The following is a 12,588-nucleotide window of genomic DNA, read 5'->3' on the forward strand; positions in this document are numbered from 1 at the left end:
AGCCATAATTCTTGACTTCACCCAAACAACAATGATGTAATGAGCTTGGAGGACTACCGACAAGAAGGTGCCCACAGACAGCACTTCAGTGGATAGGATCGCTAAAGTTTTGTCTAGTAAGGAGTCAATAGGTAGTCTGCTAGTGAGAATTTGAAAATGTAGTAAAGAGTCAGGGTATTATTCAAGAATATGAAGCTAAATCCATAAAAGAATAACAAAATAGTTCACTTTTTATTTACTTACTGGACAAATATTTATTGAGTTTCTATCATATGCCAAGGCCTGTTCTAGATGCTGTGAACTAAATACACTCTGATGGTGAGGAATGATAAACACTGACTAATCCGTAACAATAAAACATCACTCAGTGGTAAGTACTATAAAGAAAAAAAAAAACATGAGATAGGTTAAAAGTCAAGAGATAAATGGAAGTTTTCTCTTAAGAACTTTCAAAATAGAGGCATAAATAAAGCAGAGAGCTAGGGAAATGGCTAAGGGGTAAGGCTCCTTTTGCTCAGCAAACATCAGGATGTGATTTTGTAACCAAGTGGCCCACATAAAAAGCCAGGTATGACTGAGCATGCCTGTAACCCCAGCACTGACAGGTGGAGGCAGGAGGATTCTGAGAGTTCATTGGTCAGCCAGCCTAGCCATAACTTGACTTTCAGCTTCACTAAGAGACTGTGTCAAGATAATAGTGTAAAGATCAACAGAAGACAAGGAACTACTCTGGTCTCTGTATACACATAGCAGAGAGAGAGAGAGACAGAGAGAGAGAGAGAGAGAGAGAGAGAGAGAGAGAGAGAGAGAGAGACAGAGACAGAGACAGAGACAGAGACACAGAGAGACAGACAGACAGACAGACAGAAACAGAGAAGCGAACAAGCAGCCACCAGTGAGACTATACAAAGTAGACGGATCTCCCAACCAAGAAAGGCAGGTGCATAGACTATGCTACAATAAAAGCCAAGTCCAGGTTACCAGGGAGGAGTGATAGCCCGTGGCTGATCAGATTATCCGAAGCTTCCGAGTGCTGGAAAGGACTTTGGGTTTTGTTCTAAGTAGAATGGAGAGCCACTGGATAATTTTGAGCTCAAGGGGAAGAAGTTATTTTGTGGTGGTAATCTAATTGTACTGAAATATTATTTTGATTGTATGTAATAAATAAAGTTGTCTGGGGGTCAGAGCTATTAGAGCCATAGCAAGAGTGTGGCGGTGGTGGCACACGCCTTTAATCCCATAGATATCTGTGTGTTCAGGGTCAGAGCTATTAGAGCCATAGCAAGAGTGTGGCGGTGGTGGCACACGCCTTTAATCCCATAAGATCTCTGTGTGTTCAGGGATACAGTCAGCATTGGAGACATATGCCTTTAAGACCTAGGGGGCTGTACATTCAGACAGTGACGAGGCAGTCATGTGTTTGGGTTTACAACCAATGAGAAGGCAGAACGACATACTATAAAAAAACGAACCGACAGGAAGTAGGTCTCTTTTCGCGAAGCTGGGACAGCAGGAGGAAGGGTGAGATTTTAGCTCTGAGCTCTGACCTCTCGGCTTTCTCTTTTACATTGTTTCTGTGTTTCTTATTTAATAAGACGGTTGGTTACAACAATATTATTTTCCTGCCCTGTGTGCAGTACCTGACAAGATGGGAATGGTGGAGACAGGAGACAACTGTTGTTTCCTCCAGGCCAAGAGGCACTGCTTTGAAACGGGCGTTAGAACTTAGAGCCAACAACTATGTATCAGACAGGAGAATAGTAGCTAAGACTTATAAAGAGCTCCCAAAGTTAAACACCCAAGCCCCTAAATCATCCAATCAATAGTTCACAAAGGAAGAAAAACAAATGACCAATAAATATCTGGGGGGAAAGTGTTTAACATCCTTAGTTATCAGAGAAATGCTAAGTAAAGCTGCCTTGAGAGTCCATCCCACTGCATCCAGAAGGACTAATTATTAACCAGACAAACGTTAACAACGGCTGGAGAGAGTGCAGGGCCTCTTTTCGCCACTGGTGGAAGAGTAAACTGCTGTAGCCACATGAGGTCAGTATGGTGGTTCCTCAACTGAACATAGCTATTCCGCTCCTGGGTAAATATCCTAAGGAATCTCAATCAGCACACACAGAGATGCCTGCATATCTGTGTTTATTGCTTCACTATTCATAACAGCTAGGAAACGGAAGCAGCCAAGATATCCATCACAAGTGAGTGGATACGGAAGACATACGCATCCACGCACAACTTTGTTCGGTGGTAAAGGAGAAAGCATGGCATTTGCAGAAAAATGGGTGGGGCTGGAGATCATCATGGTAAGGGCAATAAACCAGAGTTGGGACAAAGGTAGCATGCTTTCTCTCAGATATGGAACCTAGATTTAGATTTAGAAATAGAGTTTTTTCAGTTCTAACAGAGACTCAGAAGAAGATAACATTGGGTCATGGAGGCGGGCTCTAATCCAACAAGGACAGCCTCCCTTTTCTTTGTTCAATTGTTTGAGACAAAGCCAGTTAAACCTGGACTAGAACTTGCTCTATAACTCATACTGCTTTGAACTCACAGCCCCCTGAGTGCTGCAGTACAGAGGACCTTTCTGTCTGATGCCAGGATCCTTACAAGGACAGCAGAGAGAGGGGGATTCGAGAGGGACAAGTCAGGGGAGAAGGAACGTGCGGCAATCATCCAGAAGCGAAGACAGAGTCATGGAATGGATTCTCCCTTAGGGCCTCCAGAAAAAGCCACAACCCTGCCCAAGCTTTGATTTTGGAGTCCTTCCCTCCAGAACTTGGGGAGAGTAAATGTCTGCTTTTTGAAGGCACCCAGCCTGTGCTAATTTGGGACAGCAGCTCAGGAAATGAATACACCCCAGCTAGTAGCCGCTCTTCAGCTCTGTTGCCACCATGAGAAGATGAGACACATGGAACTGAGTTGGGTCTGAGAGGCTGCCAAGCCCAGCAGAGAGCTCTGGGCCCAGGCTTCCTGGGAAAGGCGCAAGAGACAAGCTGCTCTAGCTGTAGGCCACCAAGATTTTGGAGTCTTTTTTTTTTTTTAAACAACAACAACAAAATGGCTAATATTTATAAGTATGCTTTAAGAATTGAATGAGAAAAGATATTTGGTTGCACTAAGTTATAAAAATATCTGTTTCCAAAAGCCACCATATGTTAAGTAAAAAGACCAACCGAGAGGGAATAACTTAATATATAAAGACAAGAGGCCGGGCGGTGGTGGCACACGCCTTTAATCCCAGCACTCAGGAGGCAGAGCCAGGCGGATCTCTGTGAGTTCGAGGCCAGCCTGGGCTACCAAGTGAGTTCCAGGAAAGGCACAAAGCTACACAGAGAAACCCTGTCTCAGAAAAACCAAAAAAAAAAAAAAAAAAAAAAAAAAAAAAAAAAGGCAAGAGATTAGATATACCTAGGATGTTAAACACATCTTTAATCCCAGCAGAGGCAAGCAGATCTCTGGGTTCGAGGCCTGCTTGGTCTACAGAGTGAGTTTCCGAATAGCCAGGGCTATGCAGACAAACCTTGTCTCAAAAAGACAAAACAATTTAAAAAGAAAAAAGAAATGCCTAGAATATAAAAGGATATATGTTAGTTGAAAGAGATGGGGATGGGGAGATGGGGGGAAGGGAGAGGCTGATAGAAGGGGAGAGGGGAGGAGAAGGAAGAAGGGAGGAGAGGGGAGGAGAGCAGAGGAGGGGGGAGAGCAGAAGAGAGGGGGGAGAGAGGAGAAGGGAAGGGAGGGGAGGGGAAGGAAGGGGAGAGGAGGGAAGCAGAGAGAAAAATAAGAGACAGAGAGTCCAAAAGAGAAAGGAGAGGAAGAGGGAGGGAGGAAAGAAGGATAAAATTATCCACTTTAGCAGCCCATCCCTTAATCAGTCATCCACCTTGTCCCCACAGTCCACATTAGAAAGCACAAAAGCTGGTCTCAAACTGGTTCCACTTTGTCTGCAATCAGGAAAACTCAAGTTCTAGATGAAACTGTCTCACATCCAACAAATGGGTAAAGAAATACGTTTGAATCATACTAAACTAAATGGCCTGGATGGTACAGAGCAATGCATTCTTACACGTTTCAGATGAAGACATCAGCTGGTGTGTTCAGTTCCTAGAGTGAGCTGGCAACATCTCATGACAATTGTCATGTGCTTTCTTTCTCCAGGGATGCCACTGTAAGTCCATCCTCTTGGGAAATTGTCATAGTTAGCAAAGGGAGCTCATTCCAGGGCTGTCTGCAACCGTGAGGGCGACTGCATCCCAAGAGCATCCCACAGGTCTCCTCTCGGCAGTGTGAATAGTGCATAGAATGTAGTAACACACAGCAGCTAAAATGTGAGAACTATGTGTGCATACCAGGTGAAGGATAGCAGGGCAGCAAGTGCAGCTGAAATGGTCCTTTTTGTACGAATTATGTATGGATGGGTGCATCAGAGAACTAGAACCAAGTTCAAGATGGTGGCTGGTGGTGTAAGGATGGAGAACAAGTACTGATCATAGAATTAAGAAATCTGGGGCTGGGGAGACAGCTTTGTGGGCAAGAACGCTTGTTTAGCAGACATGAAGACCTGAGTCTAAATCCCCAGCACTCAGTAAAAAGTCAGACGTGGCTACAGGTGCCTGGACCCTAGTGCTGGGAGGCAGAGACAGGAAGATCCTGCAGTCTCCCTGGCCAGACAGCCTAGCTGAACGCGTGGGATCCAAGCTCTGTGAGAGATCCCGACTTGAGGGAATGAGGGAGAGTGTAAGAGAGGAGAACAGCCGACATCCATTCTGGCCTCTGCATGTATGTGCAGACATGGAAATGCGCGCGCACACACACACACACACACACACACACACACACACACACACACCGTGTAGCTACCATGTATAAAAGAAGATTAAGTAACTATAATAAAACTACCACATTTATTAATCTTGTAGGTCATGCATACAGGTGTTTGCTGTATTATCTTTAACTTCTGGGTTTTTGTTTGGTTGGTTGGTTTATGTTTTTGAGAGGAAAAAAAACTACTACCTAGGCAAGGAATTCTCTTCTCAGGGTACTAGTATCTGGTCACTTTCGTGGCACGGGGAAAGACCACTGTCCTTTCTCCTCAGACCAGAAGCAGAACCTGACCAGCAGGAGTGGACCTGCGCTGCCTGAAGTCCTCGACGTGGCCACTCGTGTACATCAAGACTTTGACCTCACACAGTGAGAGTCACTCCGGGAGGACTGCTAAACAATAGCTTTCTGAGGGAAAAGCGCAGCTGGAATGAGGCTGCAGAGACCCAGTCAAGGGGTCCAGTGTCTTTGTGGGTAAGAAGAGCCCAGGGATTCTGGAATAAGGACGACAATCTGACACAATAGAGAGAACGTGTGAACAGAAAATATCCCCTGGCATGGGGGCACCTGGGACAAATGGTGCACCCCTACCCCCATCACAGGACAGGACCAGCCAATTCCTTGACCTCCCTGTGGGAAACTTCTGCCCCTTACTTTTGATCTGGATGGTCATAGGTGTCTCTACAGTCTCCACTCTTTCCATCAACTCCTGGATTTATACAACCCTCAGAAAATACAGAAATGAGACATTCCTTTCCAGTGAGCATCTGAGGCACTCTACGCTAAGCTGGATTTTTCTCAGTTCATTTGTTCATTCATTCATTCATTCATCCATCCATCCATCCATCTTTTCTACCATCCGAGCATGTGTTAGCTACAAGGTGTAGTGTTAGGCTCCATCCCTTTAATCATCTTCTAAAAATGCATGCCTGCTTTTTAAAGAACTGCTTTGCTAATGGGGAATCTCGGACTGCTGTAAAATGGCATCAGGACCAGAAGTCTTGAGAGACTTCTGTGCTCTGCATGCATGTATTTACCCAGCTGGGCATGTTGTGTCTTCCTGCCCAGGCTTAATGTCTGAACTCCAACCAAGACCATGTGGCAGAGCATGGCCTCACCTCCCAACCAGAAAAAACACATCCTTCACTCTTTTCGAGGGGAGAAAAGCCAATCTCATAATTGGCTTTGCATTGCAGGCATATTTGTAAGGGGTGCAAAGGAGAAAACATTTAAAATATTTGATCTATTTTGGGTGAGGTTCTGTGGCCTTGGCCTCACAGGCTGTCGTTGGGGAGGGGAAGCAAGGAGGCAGTTAGTTCTCTTGGGGTGCAGACTGTTTCCAAGATCCAAAAATGAGGAGGGAAAACATATTTTCAAAGAGATCAGAGCCCAGCGACAGTAGAAAGATGGCTGCGTGGACCCAACAGACTAACCACGTGACACGTGTGTGTCTAACCACTGGTGGGCCTGTGCAGGGACGCTGATCGTTTTATATCCGGCTGGGGAGCGGTGAGAAACCATACACCTTTGCAGCCTCCCCACTTCCTGCAGGCCACGCACCTTCATCTTACTCCAGACTCTGTCTTTTCCCACTGACCTCTCCTCCCGGCCTACAGCCACGTCCAAAGCTGAAGGGAAAATGCCCTCTGCCTGACTTCTGTTTCTTTCAGATTCACTCTTTTCTTTAGTGTCAAATTCCTCCATGTTATTTTATGCTGCAGACCTGTCTCCCCACCTTCCTTGACCTCCCTTCTTGGTCCCTGACCATTCTGTCTTCAGGCCTCTTCTCATGGGTGCTCTCTATGTGGCTGACTTGTCCCATGCCCCCAAGCCTCCTTGGTTCTCTCTGCCTTTGGTGTCTCCTGACACTCGTTTTTTGCTATATTTGTGCTTTTGTTCCCCTAAATGCAGACACACCCCACTGCCCACACCTGATCTCTTCCTTAGAGACCAATACGGTGTGGCAGCTGTTTACTTCACAGGGCTGATGTAATGTGGTCAAATATCTATGAAATCCACCTATTTATTTGAGTGACAGCTATGAAATGCAATGACTTCCTAGGAAATTTTTCTCAGTCCTGACAGTGATGATGGTTGTGGTACAAATTATGACTATATAGTTAGTCTCAGCCCTTTGGCTAAGATTAGGCATGATAGAATAAACAATATGCCTATTACCCTGTTGTGGAATATTAATTTAACTAGGCAAAGACATGTTATATCTGTTTTTGCGGCATTTGTTCAATGATGGAAAGATGTGAGGCTTTGCTTGCCTAAGGCACCTGATTGGTCTAAGAAAAAAAAGCTGAATGGCCAATAGCTAGGCAGTAGAGGGATGGATGTGGCTGTGGGCAGAGAGAATAAGAATCTAGGCTCAAAAGGAAAGAGAGAAGAGAATGAGGGAGAAAGAGAGACACACCAGGCCCACAGCCAGGCAGCCACCAGCCAGACACTGAGTAGGACACACAGAATGAAAGAAAGGTAAAAAGCCCCAAGGCAACGCCAGGTGGTGGTGGTGCACACCTTTAATTCCAGTACTCGGGAGGCAGAGGCAGGTGGATCTCTGTGAGTTCGAGGCCAGCCTGGTCTACAGAGCGAGATCCAGTAGAGGCTCCAAAACTACACAGAGAAACCCTGTCTTGAAAAATCTAAAATAAAATAATAAAATAAAATAAAAATAAAAAAGCCCTGAGGCAAAATGTAGATGAAGACAAACAGGTTAAAATGAGTTATAAGAGCCAGTGGGACAAGTATAAACAAGGCTGGGCATTCATAACTGGTACTGAGCTTCTGTGTCATGATTTGAGAGCTGGTTGGTGGCCAAAAGAAAGACTGTCACATTACCCCTGCTCCCTTGCTCTCATCGTGAATTCACAGCCTTGTCCAAGTCTCCAATATCACCTTTTTACCAACAGGATGAAGCCAAAGGTTGGCTGTGCTCCTTAGGTGGTCTATAATACCCATTCCGTCTGCCTCTCTCACGGTTCCCAGCACAGACCCTCTCCCTTCCGCTTTGATCTGCTTAGTTCCCCGTTTCCCCTCATCACAGAGTGCTCCTCCTGCCTCCACGACCCATGTCTTGGGGCTTCTATTCCTTCATAGTTGTTTAAACCCTCCCCAGCTGTCACCATTATGTCCAGGCACCCTCCTCCAATCCCTCCAATTCCAGCTCTCAACTCTTAATCCTCGGACTCCCTATGACCTTAGGAATACTGTCAGCGCCTTAATCATCTGCTGACTTGAATTATTTGCTTTGATTCAAGGATGTCTCTATATAGGTTAATTAAGTAATAGCTTGCTAATTAATAGTTGATTGAATGATGCCTAATTAATACATATTTCTGAGTGTTGTTAATTCTATTCATTTCTGGTGAATTGTAGCTGGCAAAGTAGAACACAGAACTTTTAAAAACAGAGACCACATTATGTAATCACTGCTGATGTACCCATTTACATTTCTCTCCCTTTCCACCACCGTTTTGAGATATAATTTAGCAATGCAAAAAATACTGATATTTTGACAGATTGTGTATATTCAACTGTATGTAAACTCGGTACCAGAACTTAGCATTGAAGTCAGCACTTTGAGAATGATGAGTGTAAGTTTGGGTGCAGGCCAGGAACCCCGGAGTTTCATTGTCGATACCCTAATTAAGAGGTGCAGGTGGCTGGAGGAGGGGAGCCAATGATTTGGTCCTCCTACATGCTCATGAATACCAGGCATACCTCAGATGGAACAGTCCGTGTATGGACTCCTGGAGACACATTGTTCTCAGAATTCTTCTGGAAGGTAGGAGAGGAATAACCATGATAACAATAGTCATAGTAATAGAAAGCACGTAAGTGTGGCCAGGGCTTGATGTGGACACTTGAGGGCCAATTAACCAATAAAGTAGGAGTTGCATTGTGAGAGAGGAGACTGAGGTGGATGGCCAGACTCCTGCCCAATAGTGGCTCCCCTCCAGATACATGTGAAGCATGGTAACAGCCTTGACCCAGAGTCAAGGAGGTGGTAGATGTAGAGGAAGAAACCCAGCAACCTGGGGTAGCTGATGACCTTTCCCTCTTTGTGATATTTCTGTCTAATGAACTAGACCCCAAACTTGGAAAAAATCTATTTTCCCAAAAATGATACTGGAGAAGTGCTAGTTTGCTCTTCCCAATGTTCTAAAATGGCCGCCTCTTGTTTGTATGCCATTTCTATTGGCCTTTTTTTCTAGTTATAGATCCTGCATTTATGTATTATTTTCAATTGATCTGGGGTTCTATGCGAATCTATCCTTGTAAGTCTATCTCTAAGTCAGTCTGTGGAATGGAGAAGTTCTGGGAACTTCAACAACTCAGTTGTTGACTCGCAGTCTGTGACTCTCTAGCAGACATGATGGTAGAGATTCACACACAGATACAGACATAGGTAAGAATGGAAACAGATGAGTAAGTGTTAGTCTCCACAGCTCAGTGTCTGACTAGCACAGAATATCATGGAATGAGAGAATTTTCAAATAATTTTGCCTTCTTTATCTCCTCTTCGGATTAAATGATCCTTCTTACTTTGGGCATTATTAGCTAGGGAGCTCCAAGGAATTCTTCCAGTCTAGCATTCTAATATTTTTTCCCCTTCCCTGAAGAATATGGAACTAGAAATTGGCTAAATTCAAGAATATTGGTCTCTACCTTCTTGGAAGCAGGGTCCTAAGCCTTGGAGCATATCTGTCTGAAGTCAGATGCAAATGGGGACATTTGCAAGGCACAAGTAATAAGGAGCTCGGTGGCTACTCTCAGAAGAAAGACCAGCCCTTCCAACTGTCCACACTGGTGTCATACAAAGAAAGACTTTGTTTTGCTGGGATAGGCTTTGGAATGGATTTTCTCAGCAGAATGAGAAGATTCAAGATTCAACTCTAGCTCAGTCAAACTCATTGGGACATTTCTTGGGTTTAGACCAAGGCTCAGTCTAATAGATAAAGGATCTTTCTCTGAGCACTGGCCTTTCTATGTATCTCTTCTGTCGGGAAGATGCCTGAGAACAGGGAGCCAGTTTCAATGTTCCTAGCTCCATGCTAAATAACGTTTCTTAAAGGTAGTTGTAAACTACAATGATCTGCTTGCAAATGCCTCAAAATATTAAAAATATAAATATATCTTATCTTTTTTGTTATTTAATTAACTTATTAGCATCTTTGAAAATAAGCAGCTGGGCCATCTATATTATTATTACTTTTCTCTTATACGTTTCCATGAAGTCAGTAGGCAAATGATATGATGAGAAACAAAGACAGTTGAAGAACTTAACCCTAGGCCATAGAAAATTCTAGAACACAGAAAGCATGAACACTACAAGTTAAGCAACTTGAGTAAGTACTCTGAGTTTTAGTTTCCTCATTTGTAAGAAAGTTTGAGAGCCATTTCACAGACTTGACATGAAGGACAAACACTAATAAATGCAAACATACTTTGTAAACAGGGCTGCTCAGCTATGAGTGATTGCATTAACACAAAGCCGAAGATACAAATCCAACTCACTTTCTGAGTTTTGTTATTTTAAACTTTAATAACTGCCAATTCCCTGGCTATGGGACCTTGACCCTCAGTAGACTACGGAACACTGGTTTCGCAGCCACAGAGCTTTTGCTGATATTTGTCATTCCAAAGAAATTGGTGAAATTCCACTGAGCACTGAGAGGAAAACACGAAGTTTTTCTTAACTATCAGAATAGACTATCTTTTGGAAGTGCTTGTCAGGGAATTTGGGGTGGAAAGAAATAAAAATAAAAATGTGTTTAGAACCAGCTTTAAATAGAATGTCCTAAGGCTCTAAAGAGTTCGTCCTGATTGATTGCATGCACACCCCTCTCCTGGCATTCTTTGTCTGGCCTCCCACCCCTACCAGTCACTGTCAGAACCTAATGGTCCCACGACTTGTTTTCTCAGAACTGTGCCAAACTACACCGATGGATTACTACGAGTTGCTGAAGCAATCATGTCTGGTATTTTTCTGTCTACAGAAATCCTTGTGTTGTAGAATTCTGTTGTGTTGTTTTATAACAACCCCTTATCTTACCTCGCCTGCTGTCAGCAACCGTCCTCTTCTGTGCAATTGCTATTTTGCATGTTCCCTTTCAAGGTTTTGGGCAGTGTTGTTCACGCAAGCCTTTTAATGTGTGCAAATGGTATTGCTGTGTTGCATTCTGATTCTTAATTTTGTCTCCAACTGCTATGTTTTTATGATCCCCCCTCAAAAAAAAACAAAAACAAACAAGCAAACAAACAAAAAAAAACAAAAAAAAAAAAAAAAGAAGACAACAACAACAGCAGCAGAATTTGACTTGTTGTGATTCCCCAGTTTAAACTCTAAAGGTAGGGGAGCTCTCACGCTGCGTGCAAACGTGTGACCCGATGGAGAGGGCGGGCCTCTTACTGTCTTTTACCCCTCTGTCTCTGACTCTCCTGCCTCTACTTGTAACATTTTCCCTTTCTGCACTTGCTTGGTCACCCCAATTTTTTGTTTGAACTTACTCTCTTTGCATCCTCTGCTTCTTCAACTTCAACCCCCCCCCCCATCATTGCTTCTTTTGCAGCAAGAACCCAGCAAAGTCCTGTCACCTCTCTAGTGGGGACTGTCCTCTGGCTCTCCATCACATTTAGAGTGAATGTCCTTCCCCCACCCAGGCCTCATCCCTTTCGACCACTGACCCCTTTCCTCCAGAGTGAGTACTGTGTTGCCATTATGACTGCTTTTACTCTGTCTAGAGTGTTCTTCCCCTTTCCTTGCTTGCCTGGCTTCTCCCTGCACTTCCTCAGATCTCTGGGGAATACGATGATGTCAACCAGACCTTACTGCCTTTACCTATTAAACAAAGAAAAAAAGAAAAAGAAAAAATTGAAGACATTGCTTCTCCCACCTTGAGTTAGTTTCTGCCCCTTTACCCAGCATATATCTAATTGGATTGCTTGCCTGTGGGCTTCCTCTACCCTTCATGAGAACAGAAGCTCCCGAAAGCCATGGTCTTTGGTTTACTCCTTGACATATCCTCTGCACTGGTTCTTGGTGCATGGTTATGTAAACAGATGGATGAATAAATGATTGACTTATGAATAAAGGTTATTCATCTAAAGAGAACTTCACCATCTGCCTCCTGGTCATCTTTACAGCAGCACCCTGGTCTTCCTCTACCCCACCCACTCCTGCATGCCCATGCACACATTCAGTATTCACTCCAAGCTCTAGCCACACGAAAGCCTCTTCCATGCTCTTGAATGTATCTTGCTTTGTCTGGTCTTCAGGTTTCCACACATACAATTCTGTCTGCACTGAGCACTGGTCTTGCATGTCTGTGTCCAGCTGGCCCCTCAGGTCTTCCTCTAGGAAGCCTTTCTGACTGCCTCCGTCTGAGCTAAGTACCTTCCTACTCCACAGCACCGTGAGCATCTAAAATCATTGTGTTTAAACTGCCACTTGATTTTTCAGCATCGATTCTGTACTTTGTGGCTTCTGGAAGACAGAGGAAGCTCTGTCTTTTTTAAATCATCATTTCTGCAGTGTCTGGTATAAGCCTCAGCCTCTCACTGACATAGCTGTAAGCTCTTACAGTGCTGGAGCTCGGCTGACAGAACCAGCTTGCTGAGTGGCTCTTAATGAGTCTGATGTCCAAGTGCTTTGGGGGAATTACACATGGAGATCATATTGCACTAGTTAGAAAGAGCCATAGAATCTCCCCAAAGCTGTTTTAGCATTCAGAAATATCCACACAGAGATAA

The sequence above is a fragment of the Peromyscus leucopus genome, chromosome 3, assembly GCF_004664715.2.
Source record: "Peromyscus leucopus breed LL Stock chromosome 3, UCI_PerLeu_2.1, whole genome shotgun sequence".
Classification (NCBI taxonomy): domain Eukaryota; kingdom Metazoa; phylum Chordata; class Mammalia; order Rodentia; family Cricetidae; genus Peromyscus; species Peromyscus leucopus.